The 14939-nt window shown below is 47.1% G+C and overlaps 1 protein-coding gene across 15 annotated transcripts in view; it reads right to left on the bottom strand.

The window, feature by feature from the left end:
- sulf2b (sulfatase 2b) overlaps window positions 1–8273 on the bottom strand; it is a 28046-nt gene extending 19773 nt beyond the window's left edge. For 5 of the 15 annotated variants that reach the window (XM_080469405.1, XM_080469419.1, XM_080469414.1 and 2 more), the window contains exon 1: window positions 7873–8260. The gene's annotated coding sequence lies outside the window, so the exon portion shown is untranslated. Of the gene's footprint in view, window positions 1–4000; window positions 4195–7872 lie in introns of those variants that run through there. The other 10 variants (XM_080469418.1, XM_080469413.1, XM_080469408.1 and 7 more) reach the window with 6 other exon arrangements.
- Between the last annotated feature and the right edge of the window lie 6666 nt (window positions 8274–14939).

Here is a 14939-nt window from a genome sequence, read left to right as displayed (position 1 = left end):
TCGACTTTTCCCTCTGTGTGCTGTAGATCTACGCTCAGCGAAGCTCACATGTGCTGCTGCTAGTTTCTGCATCACTGCTCACATCATCACGTGTCAGCTCTGTGTGTGTGTGTGTGTGTGTGTGTGTGTGTGTGTGTGTGTGTGTGTGTGTGTGTGTGTGTGTGTGTGTGTGTGTGTGTGTGTTCTCTTTTACACTCTCTTCATCATATTGTGTGATGCTGCGACACTGAAAGCACAACAACAACCACAATGAGTGTGACCTTTCATCACTGATCAAGAGGCCTGATGTCCCACGTCCTCAAACGCATCGTCCTCACGTTACGTGATCATTTGTGGGTCCTCCGTGTGTGTGTGTGTGTGTGTGTGTGTGTGTGTGTGTGTGTGTGTGTGTGTGTGTGTGTGTGTGTGTGAGATGCTAAGTGTGTGTTTTTATTGTGTGGGTCGAAACTACGTCATTAATCAGGAATGTGAGGTTCCAGTTAATGGGTCACATGCACACACACTCTCATAAACACACACACACACACACACACACACACACACACACACACACACACACACACACACACACACCTGAGCCCGAATTTATATTGTTCACAATGACAGTGAGGCATCTCCATGGCAACCAGACCGATGCTCCTTCGGCATGTCAGGACACACTGAAGCTCACAGGAAAGAGAGTATCTACCTGCTGCGCCTCCTGCTGCAGTCCTCATCACCTGAACACACTCTCTTCACCTGAACAATCCTCCACACACACTCTCATCACCTGAACACACTCTCTTCACCTGAACAATCCTCCACACACACTCTCATCACCTGAATACACCTCCACACACATTATCATCACCTGAACACACCATCTTCACCTGAACACACTATCACCTGAACACATCTCCACACACATTATAATCACCTGAACACACCAGAATTGAGCCACAGACGCTGGACGTCTCAGTTCCTGACAGTGTGGGTGAAACAAAGGAGAAAAGGTTTGAAGCAGCAGGATCAGACGACCTGTCGAACCCATAAACACCTGCACCCGCACAAAGTACACAGCTGCTACACACTGAATGTCATACATTCAGCTCACGTCCACCGCAAATCCCCCCGAGCCAGAGGGAGCGAGGAGGAGCAGGAGCAGGAGGAGGTGACTGAAGGCACATTTACCATCTGTAATCAAAAGGAGTCCATGTTGGACTGCAACCCCCCCCCCCCCCCCCCCAACTCCAATCTCTCTCCCTTCAATTTCCTCCCTTCTGTTGCAAAGCATGAGCGGCATACTGATGGTGGGATTACACACACACACACACACACACACACACACACACACACACACACACACAAAGTAATGACTTTCTGCCTTCTCTCTCTCTATATTCCCTCTGAGCTGCCAATTCCCACTGGCTGTGCGTGTGTGTGTGTGTGTGTGTGTGTGTGTGTGTGTGTGTGTGTGTGTGTGTGTGAATGAAAAAGTAACTGAAAGAGCGAGAGACACGAGGGAGGTGATACAACATCTCCAATTAGCTGGGCGGGTGGTCTGTTTGTAAGGCTGTGTGTGTGTGTGTGTGTGTGTGTGTGTGTGTGTGTGTGTGTGTGTGTGTGTTTGCTGAGGACCTGGGCCTGATCTCTGGCTCCTGTTTTCCTCTCCCTCGCCGCGACACTGCTGCACAGTTTAACTCTCGGTGATGGAATCAGTCACACACTTCATCACTCTGCTAATTACTGCGATCCAGTCGGAGAAACACCTTCACTGTCCCTCACATGAATTAGGCTCCGTTTACACCGCAACGATTCACGTGACAACACCTAATCCGTTAACAAAAAGGAGTGTGTTCACACTGCAGCAGCGGATACAGAGACAACGATGTAGTTAGTATGCCGGGCCACGGGAGGGCGCTGTTGCACAGACGTGTGCAGAGAACAACAAGCTATAAACGTGAAGAAAATGGAGGGAACCTGCGAATCCTGAACTGATGAGGCTCAACTATAAAACTACTGATACTACTGACAAACTACATCTGTCTACTTCTTCAAAACCTCTGCTCTGATTTTCGTGGAATTTAATTGCACTAGTTTTCTATAAATTAAAAAAAAAATTAAATAAAATTTTTAAAAACTTCATCTATTCAAATGTGAAAACTTTTCAATGTTTGTAGTTTCGTACCTACTTTCCAGCCTTACCTTTTATTTGAAAGTGTTTAAAAACAAGGCAAAAAATGACCTGTGCAATTGAATGGATATCTACAAACAGTCTGAAGTTTGTAGTCCTGCAGGTACGTGCTGTCCTCCATGTTTGTAGTCCTGCAGGTACGTGCTGTCCTCCATGTTTGTAGTCCTGCAGGTACGTGCTATCCTCCATGTTTGTAGTCCTGCAGGTATGTGCTATCCTCCATGTTTGTAGTCCTGCAGGTACGTGCTATCCTCCATGTTTGTAGTCCTGCAGGTACGTGCTGTCCTCCATGTTTGTAGTCCTGCAGGTATGTGCTATCCTCCATGTTTGTAGTCCTGCAGGTACGTGCTATCCTCCATGTTTGTAGTCCTGCAGCTATGTGTTCCTTCCCAGCATTCCCAGTGTAAACGCGTCCTTTCAGACTTTCTTGGACTACCTGTGTGTTTTGACGACTTTGACAGTTTGGATGAACTCCCAGTCGGACTGGATGAATGTTCTGCCTCACGGTGCGTTTCGCTGCACTCTGGAAGACATTTTTTAACGGTGGTGTTTTCAGCAAAGCGTCAAGATTTGGTTTTGTTCGTTTAAAATTGATAATGTCTCTTTTTAAGCATCAACACGGACATAAAGTGATGGAAGTGTGTTTTTCGAGCCTCTTACACGGAGTTTCCTAGTCTGGTTTCCACTCTGTCGTGCATTTACAGGAAAACTCAGCGGCTCTTTCAATTTACGCTCAAAGAGAATAACAAGTACACATTGTGTGTGGTCAGCAGGTAAAAAAAACCCCAACAACAATAACTGTACTTGCAGTTTCACAAGTTATTTCATCGTTCAACATTGTGTGGTACATGTTGGTGTGTTTGTATGTTCATGCAGGAACTCTCCAGTTTAGTCCGGATTAGATCAAAATATTGAATTGTGTTTAATCACACACTGGATGTTTTTCATTACTGTCGTCACATGATGCAGAGAAATGTTACTTTACTAATTTAGAAAATATCAAGCGGCGACAACGTTCCGCTGTTCAACAGACAGACAGCGGGAGCAGAAAACAGACGGAGCTACTGAAGGTTCTCCTCCTGAGCCGTGAGGACGACAGAGACAGAGACAGAGACAGAGACAGAGACAGAGACAGAAAGAAAAAGAGAAAGAAAAAGAGAAAGAGAAAGAGAAAGAGAAAGAGACTCTCCGGGGATTTCTTGATTTCTCCATTTTTGCGTACTTCGTGTCTTCTTCTCCGTTGTTGGTGTATTTCTGTGGCCGCGTTGCAGCGCCACCTATGGGTCAGGTATATGTACTACATCATTTTAAGTAAGTTTTCATGGTGTCGCGTGGACAGGAAACTTTTCAAGAATGACGGGTTGTCCGCGTTTACATCGCAACGTTTTGAAAACGATAAAAAAGCAGCCGAAACACTAAAAAACGACATAGTTCGCATGTTGGGCCACTAGTTGGCGCTGTTGGTTGCTTCTGTAAATAAACCACACACGCATGCAGCAGAGAACAAAACGCTCTAAACATTAACAACGGGAGAACACAGACATCCGAATGGACAGACGACCAAGTTGGACTGTTATCACGGTGACTGTCAAAATAAAAGTCGCCAAGTCCCAGGAGAACATGGACTGGGAGTCATGACATGACGGAGGAAACGTTCTTATTGTCCGTCTACTGAGCATGTGCAGTAGAGCTATTTACTCCGGGCCGTGGTGTGCAGGCGCGGTAGCGGCGCTTCACAAAAGTTGTGTTTTCTCCATCTGCATGTGAAGTTTCAGTGACGCCGAGCGCCGTAGTTTTGTAAACAGACCCCCCCAAAACGCTGGTAACCTGTCTGCGTCGGCTTCGTCCCGGGGCGACAAGCTGAAGGAGTCGACTTGGGAGCGAGCGTCGCTGTCAGACTTGCGTCTCCGTCTCCAGGATACGTATTCAAAAAAAGAAAAGTGTGCAGATGAATTAAAAACTTCCCGGGGAGCCGCAGCTGTTTGCCCACCACGCTCCGATACGTTCTGACCCGATTACGCAAGACTTTTTAATCACACACACATTTCATAAGTAATGTTAAGTAGCCGTATGAATGTGCTGCCATAAGCGGATCAAAGGTCACCGGCTGCGTTGCCATGGCAGCGACTTTGACCCCAATCAGCTGACTGTGAATGATGACGGAATCATGTTCAAGATCAGCTGTGAGAGAGATTTTTTTTTAATCGGGCAGAAGCGGGGCAGCAGGAATGCTTCCCATATCAGCTCAACTGTTTAGACAACACACAACGTGTGGGAATTAAAACGATGTAAACCCGACGTGTGCGAATGAACCCAATATAAATATTACACGAGACCGACTGAGCGGCCATACAATTACTTTGCCCTGCATTATGCAAGCAGGTTCTGCAGATTCAAAGTGACAATTTTAAATGTCGACGGACTAGTTGGGGATTATTTCACAAAAACAGCAAGAAGCACAAAAAATCCAGGAAAACGACCCAAAGCACCTCTAATTTGTACATTTCTACATGTTGGAGATTCACTTTACAATCAAGGTTACCAGCACATCTTTTGGGAAAGTGTTGTGTAAATGAGTAAAAATGACACAGATTTTTATATTTTTTTCCTTAATAATCCTCTTGCTGGGCTTCAGCTAAAGATTGCAGTCTTTATTTACAACGTACGCCAAATATGACTTACTGGAGTATTGTGTGTGTGTATGTGTGTTTTCTGTGTACAGTTTGTTTTATGTTTGACATAAAAGCTGAAGCAAAGGAGTCAGACGCTGAGATGTTTATCGTATGAGAACTATTACGTAAGTAACACCTACTATACAGATGACTAATGCAGCTTTTACTCCAGCATTTTGATATCTTCTTCGATTTAACAGTTCGTTTTACAGAGAGGTTATTAAATACGGTCACAAGCAGCTGGTAATAATCATTAATAATCAGGATTATTACCAATCCAGTAATAATCATGACCACAGATCAGCTTTTAAACAAAACACAAACACCATAAGTCAGGTTGCACAGAGTCCGCAGGAAGCACGACGCGACACGACGTGGACACGACGTGGACACGACACGATCAAACACAGTCAGACTGCACAGAGTCCGTAGGAAGCACGACGCAACACGATGTGGACACGACGTGGACATGACACGATCAAACACAGTCAGACTGCACAGAGTCCGTAGGAAGCACGACGCAACACGATGTGGACACGACGTGGACATGACACGATCAAACACAGTCAGACTGCACAGAGTCCGTAGGAAGCACGACGCAACACGATGTGGACACGACGTGGACACGACACGATCAAACACAGTCAGACTGCACAGAGTCCGTAGGAAGCACGACGCAACACGATGTGGACACGACGTGGACACAACACAGTCAGACTGCACAGAGTCCGTAGGAAGCACGACGCAACACGATGTGGACACGACGTGGACACGACACGATCAAACACAGTCTGAGTCCGTGACATGACATGAAACAACATAACATGACATCGCAATGTAAAAAAAAAAATGCAGTAAAACTGGATAGAAGTCACAGAGAGCCAGAAACATGACATGACATGACATAAAACAACACGACACAAAAATTCACAGTCGGGCTGCACACAGCCCGTACGCAGCACAAGATGAAACGACACGACAGAACGTGACACGACACGAAACAACACAAAAAGTCAGTCAGGCAGCACGACATGACGCAACCATAACACACAGTCTTTCAAAAGAGACGTGACGTGACGTGACGTGACGTGACGTGACGTGACGTGACGTGACGTGACGTGACGTGACGTGACGTGACGTGACGTGACGTGACGTGACGTGACACATAGTCCGGCTGCACGGGACATGAATATACGCAGTCTTTCAACAGAGCGCACAGAGAGCATGACACCACCTTGACATGACTAGACACAACACAATAATTCAATTCAACTTTATTTATATGGCACCAAATACAACACGGTCATAATACTACATGACACGGCACAACGTGACACAAAACATCACATGATATAAAATAACACAACATGACAAGACCCGACATGGCATGACACGAAACGTGTAGGGAAACCACTAAAAACGGAACAAAATGAGAAAACTGGAAGCGAAAATGTGAGGCTGTGAGCCTGAGCTCACCGAGGTTTCGTCTGAGGCGTTGAGGGCGTTTCGGCGAACAGAAACAGTCGGTCACACGAGAGGCTGGGAGTCACACCGCCAGCGAACATTCAGACGAGACGCACTGACACGGAAACATGTGGCCATTGACTGAGAGCGTCGTCAGTCCAACACCAGCCTCGCGCGGTGAACGTGCCACTTCAGATCAAACGACGTGTGGGAATGACGTCATGTTTCAGTGCTAATGCTACATGTTAGCACAGAGCCACCTGTCCTCTACACCTGCGCATGTTTACGCGACAAGTGAAAAGGCTAAACTTTTCTACCGTACCGAGTGTCTGTTTACGCGACAACGGTGCTCAGAGCAACTGAGAATGCAACTTTTTGAAAAACACTCGGGCTCCGTGTAGACGGCAAAAACGCCGCTACCGTGCATGCTAACCACGGCCGTAGTAACTAGTAGTTCTGCACATGCTCAGTAGAGACAACAACAACAGTGTTTCCTCATGACTCTCGGTCCATATTCTCCTGGGACTTGGTGCTTTTATTTTGACAGTCACCGTGACAACAATCCAACTTGGCCGTCTGTCCACTGCAACGTCTGCGTTCTCCCGCTGCAACAACAACAACCGCAGCACCCACAAGAGGCCCGACATGAAAACTACATTGTTTTACGTGTTTCTGCCGTCTCTCTTGTAAACAAACATCGTTTTCAAAACATTGTCGTGTAAACGCAAAACTTTTGTGAAGTGGATAAGCAAAAACTAAGCGAATGCGTTTCGCTTCCGCTCACAGCGGAGGCCCGGCGGCACCTGTACAGGTGAGACGTCCATCGCAGGACTGATGCAAGGTGAGAGCCTGAGTGAGTCAAAGCAGGCGGGTTTGTTTGTTTGTGTTTCTGTGCGAGGCGTTACGATCTGAGCGTCAGACCGTGATCTCTGTGGCTCTGAATCACCAAACGGCTCCAGAGGTCAGGGTCTGAGCCGCTTTGTGAACGTCAGCGAAGCTTGAAAACAGTGTGAGGGAAGGATGACCTGCTTCACCCGTGAAGGAGGAGATGTTCTCTCGTTTCCCCGACTGAGCAGCAAATCAGAAATATTATTCTACTGGAAACGAGAGCCGAGAGGAATACACCTCCTCCTCCTCCTCCTCCTCCTCCTCCTCCTCTGACTGACCTCAGTGTTACGGCTCAAACAAACTCCCACGTGTTCAACAAGCAGGAAGTAATAAACACACATACATACATACATACATACATACATACAAGTGTAAGTACAACATGGCCTCAAAACTAATGTGAGGAGCACATCAGGAAAGTGGAGCAACACACACACACACACACACACACACACACACACACACACACACACACACACACACACACACACACACACACACACACACACTAACAAAGCTGCTTGGACTAACAGCTCTGAAAGTGACACAAAGTGAAGTAGAGCAGAACTGAAGACCTTCGCACGCACGCGCACGCGCGCGCACACACACACACACACACACACACACACACACACACACTTTGCATATGTTAGAAATGCCAGCAGTCTCCTGTACCTCCTTCTGCTGTTGTGGCACCTCCTCACTGTCAGCAGGTGTCCTCCTCTCTGAGGTAGAGGAGGAGGTGGAAGAGGAGGAGGAGGAGAAGGATGAAGATCACACAGCGTCCTCCATAAAAGTGCAGCTCCTGTGGGGAGACAGATCCTCCAAACTTGAGCTCAGGCTGACATGTTGCCTCGCTGCGGCTGCACAGAAGGAGCAGGGGGAGTCGAGGAGGTGCTGCGGCTGTTGTTTCTCCTTCTCTCCTCCCGGGCTGTGACTTCCTAACACCCCTCCCTTCCTCTCTCCTCCTCCTCCGTCCCTCGGTTCCTCGCTGCAGCCGCCGCCGCTGCAGAAGCCATCTGTTGAAACACGTCCGGCCGCCTGCTCTCCACTTTCACTCTCCTCCTCCTGCCGCTGCTGCTGCCGCCGCCGCTCGCGCTGCTCCAACACTGAGGGGGCGGAGCCTGCCAGCCGCTGGCCAATCAGGACGCTCGCTCTCTACCTCGCGCTCTCTCTCTACCTCTCTACTCCTCTCTATGTCTCTCTACCCCCCCCCCCCCCCCCCCCCCCCACACACACACACACACACAAACGGAGGCGGCTCAGCCTGAGAAACAGACAGAATGTGGTCAAAAGTATGTGAACAGTGTTTCAGTGGATCTGACAGATGTCAGACTCATGACTTGTTTTGTTAAATTACTTCTTTTGAGACTCGTATGACTTGTTTTGTTTAGTGACTTTTTTTGTGACTTGTTTAGTGACTCGTATGACTCGTTTTGTTTAGTGACTTGTTTAGTGACTTGTATGACTTGCTTTGTTTTGTGACTTGTTTAGTGACTCGTATGACTTGTTTTGTTTAGTGACTTGTTTAGTGACTCGTATGACTCGTTTTATTTAGTGACTTGTTTAGTGACTCGTATGACTTGCTTTGTTTAGTGACTTGTTTTATGACTCGTATGACTCGTTTTGTTTAGTGACTTGTTTAGTGACTCGTATGACTTGTTTTGTTTAGTGACTTGTTTAGTGACTCGTATGACTCGTTTTGTTTAGTGACTTGTTTAGTGACTCGTATGACTTGCTTTGTTTAGTGACTTGTTTTATGACTCGTATTACTTGTTTTTTTAGTGACTTGTTAAGTGACTCGTATGACTTGTTTTGTTTAGTGACTTGTTTAGTGACTCGTATGACTTGTTTTGTTTAGTGACTTGTTTAGTGACTCGTATGACTCGTTTTGTTTAGTGACTTGTTTAGTGACTCGTATGACTTGCTTTGTTTAGTGACTTGTTTTATGACTCGTATTACTTGTTTTTTTAGTGACTTGTTAAGTGACTCGTATGACTTGTTTTGTTTAGTGACTTGTTTAGTGACTCGTATGACTTGTTTTGTTTAGTGACTTGTTTAGTGACTCGTATGACTTGCTTTGTTTAGTGACTTGTTTTATGACTCGTATTACTTGTTTTTTTAGTGACTTGTTAAGTGACTCGTATGACTTGTTTTGTTTAGTGACTTGTTTAGTGACTCGTATGACTTGTTTTGTTTAGTGACTTGTTTCATGACTCGTATGACTTGTTTTGTTTAGTGACTTGTTTAGTGACTCGTATGACTTGTTTTGTTTAGTGACTTGTTTTATGACTTGTTTTATGACTCGTATGACTTGTCTTGTGACTAATGAGACTCATGGTTTTATGACTCCTATGACTTGTTTTGTGACTTGTTTTGTGACTCGTATGACTTGTTTTGTTTAGTGACTTGTTTAGTGACTCGTATGACTTGTTTTGTTTAGTGACTTGTTTCATGACTCGTATGACTTGTTTTGTTTAGTGACTTGTTTAGTGACTCGTATGACTTGTTTTGTTTAGTGACTTGTTTTATGACTTGTTTTATGACTCGTATGACTTGTCTTGTGACTAATGAGACTCATGGTTTTGTGACTCCTATGACTTGTTTAGTGACTTGTTTTGTGACTTGTTTTGTGACTTGTTTTGTGACTCCTATGACTTGTCTTGTGATTAGTGTGACTGTTTTGTAGCTCATTGTGTGAATTGATGTATGACTCTTTATGAGACTCGTTCACACGGCAACGTTTTCAAGTGAAAACCTAAAACTTGTGTTGCGTTTTGAGTGTGTATTTACACAACGACGGTGGCCAGAGCCACTGAAAATGCAACTTTTTGAAAACGTGTTTTACACGTGTGTGTGTAGGTGAACAATCAGGTCAATGTTTGCCTTTTGTTTTGTAAATCGTGTGACTCGTGTAACTCGAACAACCAAGTTATGGATAAAAAAGTATCACGAGTGTTTGACTGTGTTTCTGAGAGAGCCAGCGTCAGTAAGACTCAGTATTCACACAGAGCAGTACAGTGTTTCCAACTGGTTTAAACTAGTTTACAACCTTATTTTTTTTTTTAAACTGGTTCAAGCTGGTTATAACAGAATCTGTGATACGGAGAAAATCAGTGTTGTTCACTGGGTGTGGTGTTCCTCCACAAAATAGCTGGTAACCAGTCTCAAACATGTTGGAAACTAGTCTAAAACTAAATCCGACCAGCTTCAGACGAGTCTTGAACTAATCTGAAAATCCTGCAGAACGAGTCTGAAATCGGTCTCGTCGGCGACATTGTGAGCTGTCGTCAGAAATCATTCTGCAGCTGTCCAAATACTTTTGGCCCTGAAGTAAAAAGCCGAGAAGGAGGAGGAGGAGGAGGAGAGGGCGGTGGTGTGTGTGTGTGTGTATGTGTGTGGGGAGGGTGGGGGTGGGGGGTGGGGGGGGGGTTGTTGGTAATGGAGCTGTTGGCAGAGCTGCTGGTTCTTCATGGGTATTCATGTAGCTGGTGGCTTCAGTTAAATGGAGCAAACCGTGTGTGTGTGTGTGTGTGTGTGTGTGTGTGTGTGTGTGTGTGTGTGTGTGTGTGTGTGTGTGTGTGTGTGTGTGTGGAGGGGGGGGGGGGGGGGGGGATCTGAACAAGAAGTCTGTCTGTGTCCCTCCCAATGACCACCGCGCACACACATGCATACACACATGCGCGAAAGCACGTACACGCACACACACTCGCTCAATTTGCAGCCTTTCAATGGAGTCAGAGTCTGAATGTGTTTTCCACACGTCTGACGGGCCTTTCCACTGCACACCCCGTACCGATTGTTGTCACAATCAACAAACTGAAAACTGATTTTTGTGTGTGTGTGTGTGTGTGTGTGTGTGTGTGTGTGTGTGTGTGTGTGTGTGTGTGTGTGTGTGTGTGTGTGTGTGTGTCTTTTGGTTATCCGTTTACATGACAATGGTGCTTGGACCCACTGAAAACCCAGCTTTGTGAAAATGGCTTCCCAAAGTGGAACTTTTCCAAAACGCTCGGGCTCTGTGTCCGGGGAAACGGTGGAGGAAAGGCAACTTTATGAAAACGCTGCGCGTGCGCATCTCGGCTGTAGTAAATAGTTCTTCTGCACATGCTCAGTAGTTGGAGTGTCCAGAGTGTCATGACTCCCGGTCTAGATTCTCCTGGGACTTGGTAGTTTTATAATTGAGTCACCTGGAATTTCAATCCAACGTCGTCATCTGTCCATAGTAATGTCAGTGTACTCTCGAAACACAACGAAAATGTTCCATTTTCACCTGAAGACGGCGTGGAAATGGATCTTCTTCTGTATCCGCCGGACCCAGACCTCCTCTATTGTGTCACTACATTGCTGCTGTCTTCATTACTGCCACCACTAGAGGGAGACATCTGATTTTCAAATAAATGAAGGAAAAGGTTCAAACACGATCAATACAAGAAGGTAAATAAACAGTTTGAAGTCCTCAACAAGCAAATCTGTTGACTTCACCTCGGGAGACTTTGGTCGCCAGAGCGAGGCGGAGTGGGGGGGGGGGTACGGTACGGCAAAGCGCTCCCAGGCGCAGCTCTGTGACGCGGTCCCACCACAGAAAGTGCGGTTAAAATGTAGGCGGGGATGTGAACGACGCAGGAACATGTCAGGCAACGAATGCCGGAGCGGCCGGCAGCGGCGGTCGGCAGTGGCCGGCCGCAATTCCGGGGCCGTCCGAGTCGTTCTCTGTGACACGGCTTAACTTTCTCCTTGTGAACAGCAGCGTCCAGCTCCTGCTGAATCTCCTCCTCCTGCAGGCAAGTCGAGAGTGACAGTCTTCACTGACCAATCAGCAGACGGCTGCGTTGTCGCTCCTCCTCACAGACCCGTTCCTCATTCCTCGGCACATCAACGGAGTGGTGACGGAAAATCATGGCAGGTGGTCACGATTTTTTCCATACCATCCATAACTTTTACAGTGAGGTCACGTGAAAACCTGTCCCGCCCCGCCCCGCCCCGCCCCACCCCGCCCCACCCCGCCCCGCCACGCCACGCCCCGCCCCACCCCGCCCCGCCCCGCCCCGGCCCTGGGAAACCACGTGGTCTTTTACAATCCTTTCCAAGGTTTTCATGACTGCCTATTTAACAGCAACAGGTCTGAACTCATTTGGTTCTCTGCTTTTATTTGATTTGGGATCATTGAGTTGACGGACCAGCATGAGTCATTCCAGAGGCGTTCACAGGTTGCTTGTCCTCACCTCGATGCTTACAGATCAATCATTTCACATTCTGCCAGGCTGCTCTGGCGACCGATAGAGTTTATAGTTTAGATGATTCGTTCAGGCCTTTAGAATTTAAGTTTTCAATTTCTGGAAACAATTTTTTTTTTCTCAGGCGGTTTTGTCTGGTGCTTGGGGCTTGATAAGCCTGGAGGCTTGAGAAACCTGGAGGCTAGAGGAGCCTGGAGGCTAGAGGAGCCTGGAGGCTAGAGAAACCTGGAGGCTAGAGGAGCCTGGAGGCTAGAGGAGCCTGGAGGCTAGAGGAGCCTGGTGGCTAGAGAAACCTGGAGGCTAGAGGAGCCTGGAGGCTAGAGGAGCCTGGAGGCTAGAGGAGCCTGGAGGCTAGAGAAACCTGGAGGCTAGAGGAGCCTGGAGGCTAGAGGAGCCTGGAGGCTAGAGAAACCTGGGGGCTAGAGGAGCCTGGGGGCTAGAGAAACCTGGAGGCTAGAGGAGCCTGGAGGCTAGAGGAGCCTGGAGGCTAGAGAAACCTGGGGGCTAGAGGAGCCTGGGGGCTAGAGGAGCCTGGAGGCTAGAGGAGCCTGGAGGCTAGAGGAGCCTGGGGGCTAGAGGAGCCTGGGGGCTAGAGGAGCCTGGAGGCTAGAGAAACCTGGGGGCTAGAGGAGCCTGGAGGCTAGAGAAACCTGGGGGCTAGAGGAGCCTGGGGGCTAGAGGAGCCTGGAGGCTAGAGGAGCCTGGGGGCTAGAGGAGCCTGGGGGCTAGAGGAGCCTGGAGGCTAGAGGAGCCTGGAGGCTAGAGGAGCCTGGGGGCTAGAGGAGCCTGGGGGCTAGAGGAGCCTGGTGGCTAGAGAAGTGGACTTGGTGCCAGAAGTTTGCAGGTTCAGATCTTCCCTGAGCAAGACCCTTAACCCCCATCAGAACACCATAGCTGCCGACCACATCCTAGAAATAAGACGAGTAAATGAGGAACAAGGAATTATGTTCAATATTTCCATCTTTCTTGACGACTATATTTAGATTTTCCAGCCCTTGTTTACATGACAGCAAACCTTCGTTGTGTTTTGGCTATATATTTACAGAACGCTGCTCGGGGATCACAGAAAACAAATCTTTTTAACAACATTCCGTCGCTTGTTTAAAACTCCACGATTGACAAAATTACCATTAAATCCAGGAGCTGTTTAGATTAAACAGCGTGTATGAAGATGAGGAAAGACAGTTTTGATAGGCGCGTATGATGCTCCTCTGGAAGACGTGGGAAAGGATTTATTCGGACCCATAACAGATCCAGAGTAGGGTTCTTCACTGCTGCTCTTGTTTTAGGTGCAGAGACTAAAATCTCCAAGGATGAACTCTGCAGCCTCCAGACAGAATGAGTCCAGCTTCACCATCAGCTGAGCAGCGGCGGAGGTGTGTTGGCTCCAGGGTGAATATAAATGAGTGTAACAGGGGAAAACAAGTTCCTGGGACTCCCAAGGTAAATAAAAAGAGTCAAGTGAGCCAGACAGTTCTACATCAGGAGGACAGAACCTTTTGTGAACTACAGCAGAGGGACACTCTCCTTCTCCTCCTATCGGGCCAAATATAATAACTTGTCTGAGAAGCTCGCTGGCATCATCTGGTTTCGTAGGTAAATAGATATACTAATGGAAGTTGAAAAAGTGTTTCTTAATGTTACTATCACCACGACAAAAACATGTATATTGCAAAAAGTAGGGGTTATCATGCCATCTACGAGAAAATCTATCAGAGAAGACTCAAAACATTCATCCACTAAAACTGTGAATTCAAACTATTAAAGGGCAACCAAACTCACGTTTCATCCAAGTGAACTGGGACTGCAGCGTCCAGCTACAGGACTACAAACATGGAGTCAAGCACAAAGCTACAGAACTACAAAGATGGCCGACTTTGTACTTCGTTACAATCATTTCAAATTTATAGCATAATGTATTGACATTTTTATCCATCCAAGAGTGTGCACGCGTGTATGCCTGTGTGTAGTTGTGTGTGCATATGTGTAGTTGTGTGTGTGTGTGTGTGTGTGTGTGTGTGTGTGTGTGTGTGTGTGTGTGTGTGTGTGTGTGTGTGTGTGTGTGTGTGTGTGTGTGTGTTTGTAATTAGCTCCAGTTTAAGGCACCAATTAGTTTTGATGGGTGCAATTTATAACAGGAACTGCTGAAAGATCGTCTGCAGGGAAAAAAGTGCTGCAGCAAACACACACACACACACACACACACACACACACACACACACACACACACACACACACACACACACACACACACCACACACACACTGAGCCCATCCGTCAGAGGAAGCTTGTTTCTATTCAATAAGCTGCAAATTAGACTGACCCTTTCTTACAACCCCCAACCCACGCTAACACACACACAAAGTCACACAGCCACACACACACACACACACACACACACACACACACACACACACACACACACACACACACACACACACCCAGAGTTTCACACATCGCGACACACAGCTCTGTGGCCTCTCTCTCCATTTGTCTTGGCTAACCCGT

This window comes from Lipophrys pholis (genome assembly GCF_963383615.2).
Source record: "Lipophrys pholis genome assembly, chromosome: 8".
NCBI lineage: Eukaryota > Metazoa > Chordata > Actinopteri > Blenniiformes > Blenniidae > Lipophrys > Lipophrys pholis.
Note: the sequence above shows the minus strand (reverse complement) of the source record. Positions and strands in the feature narration are given on the sequence as shown.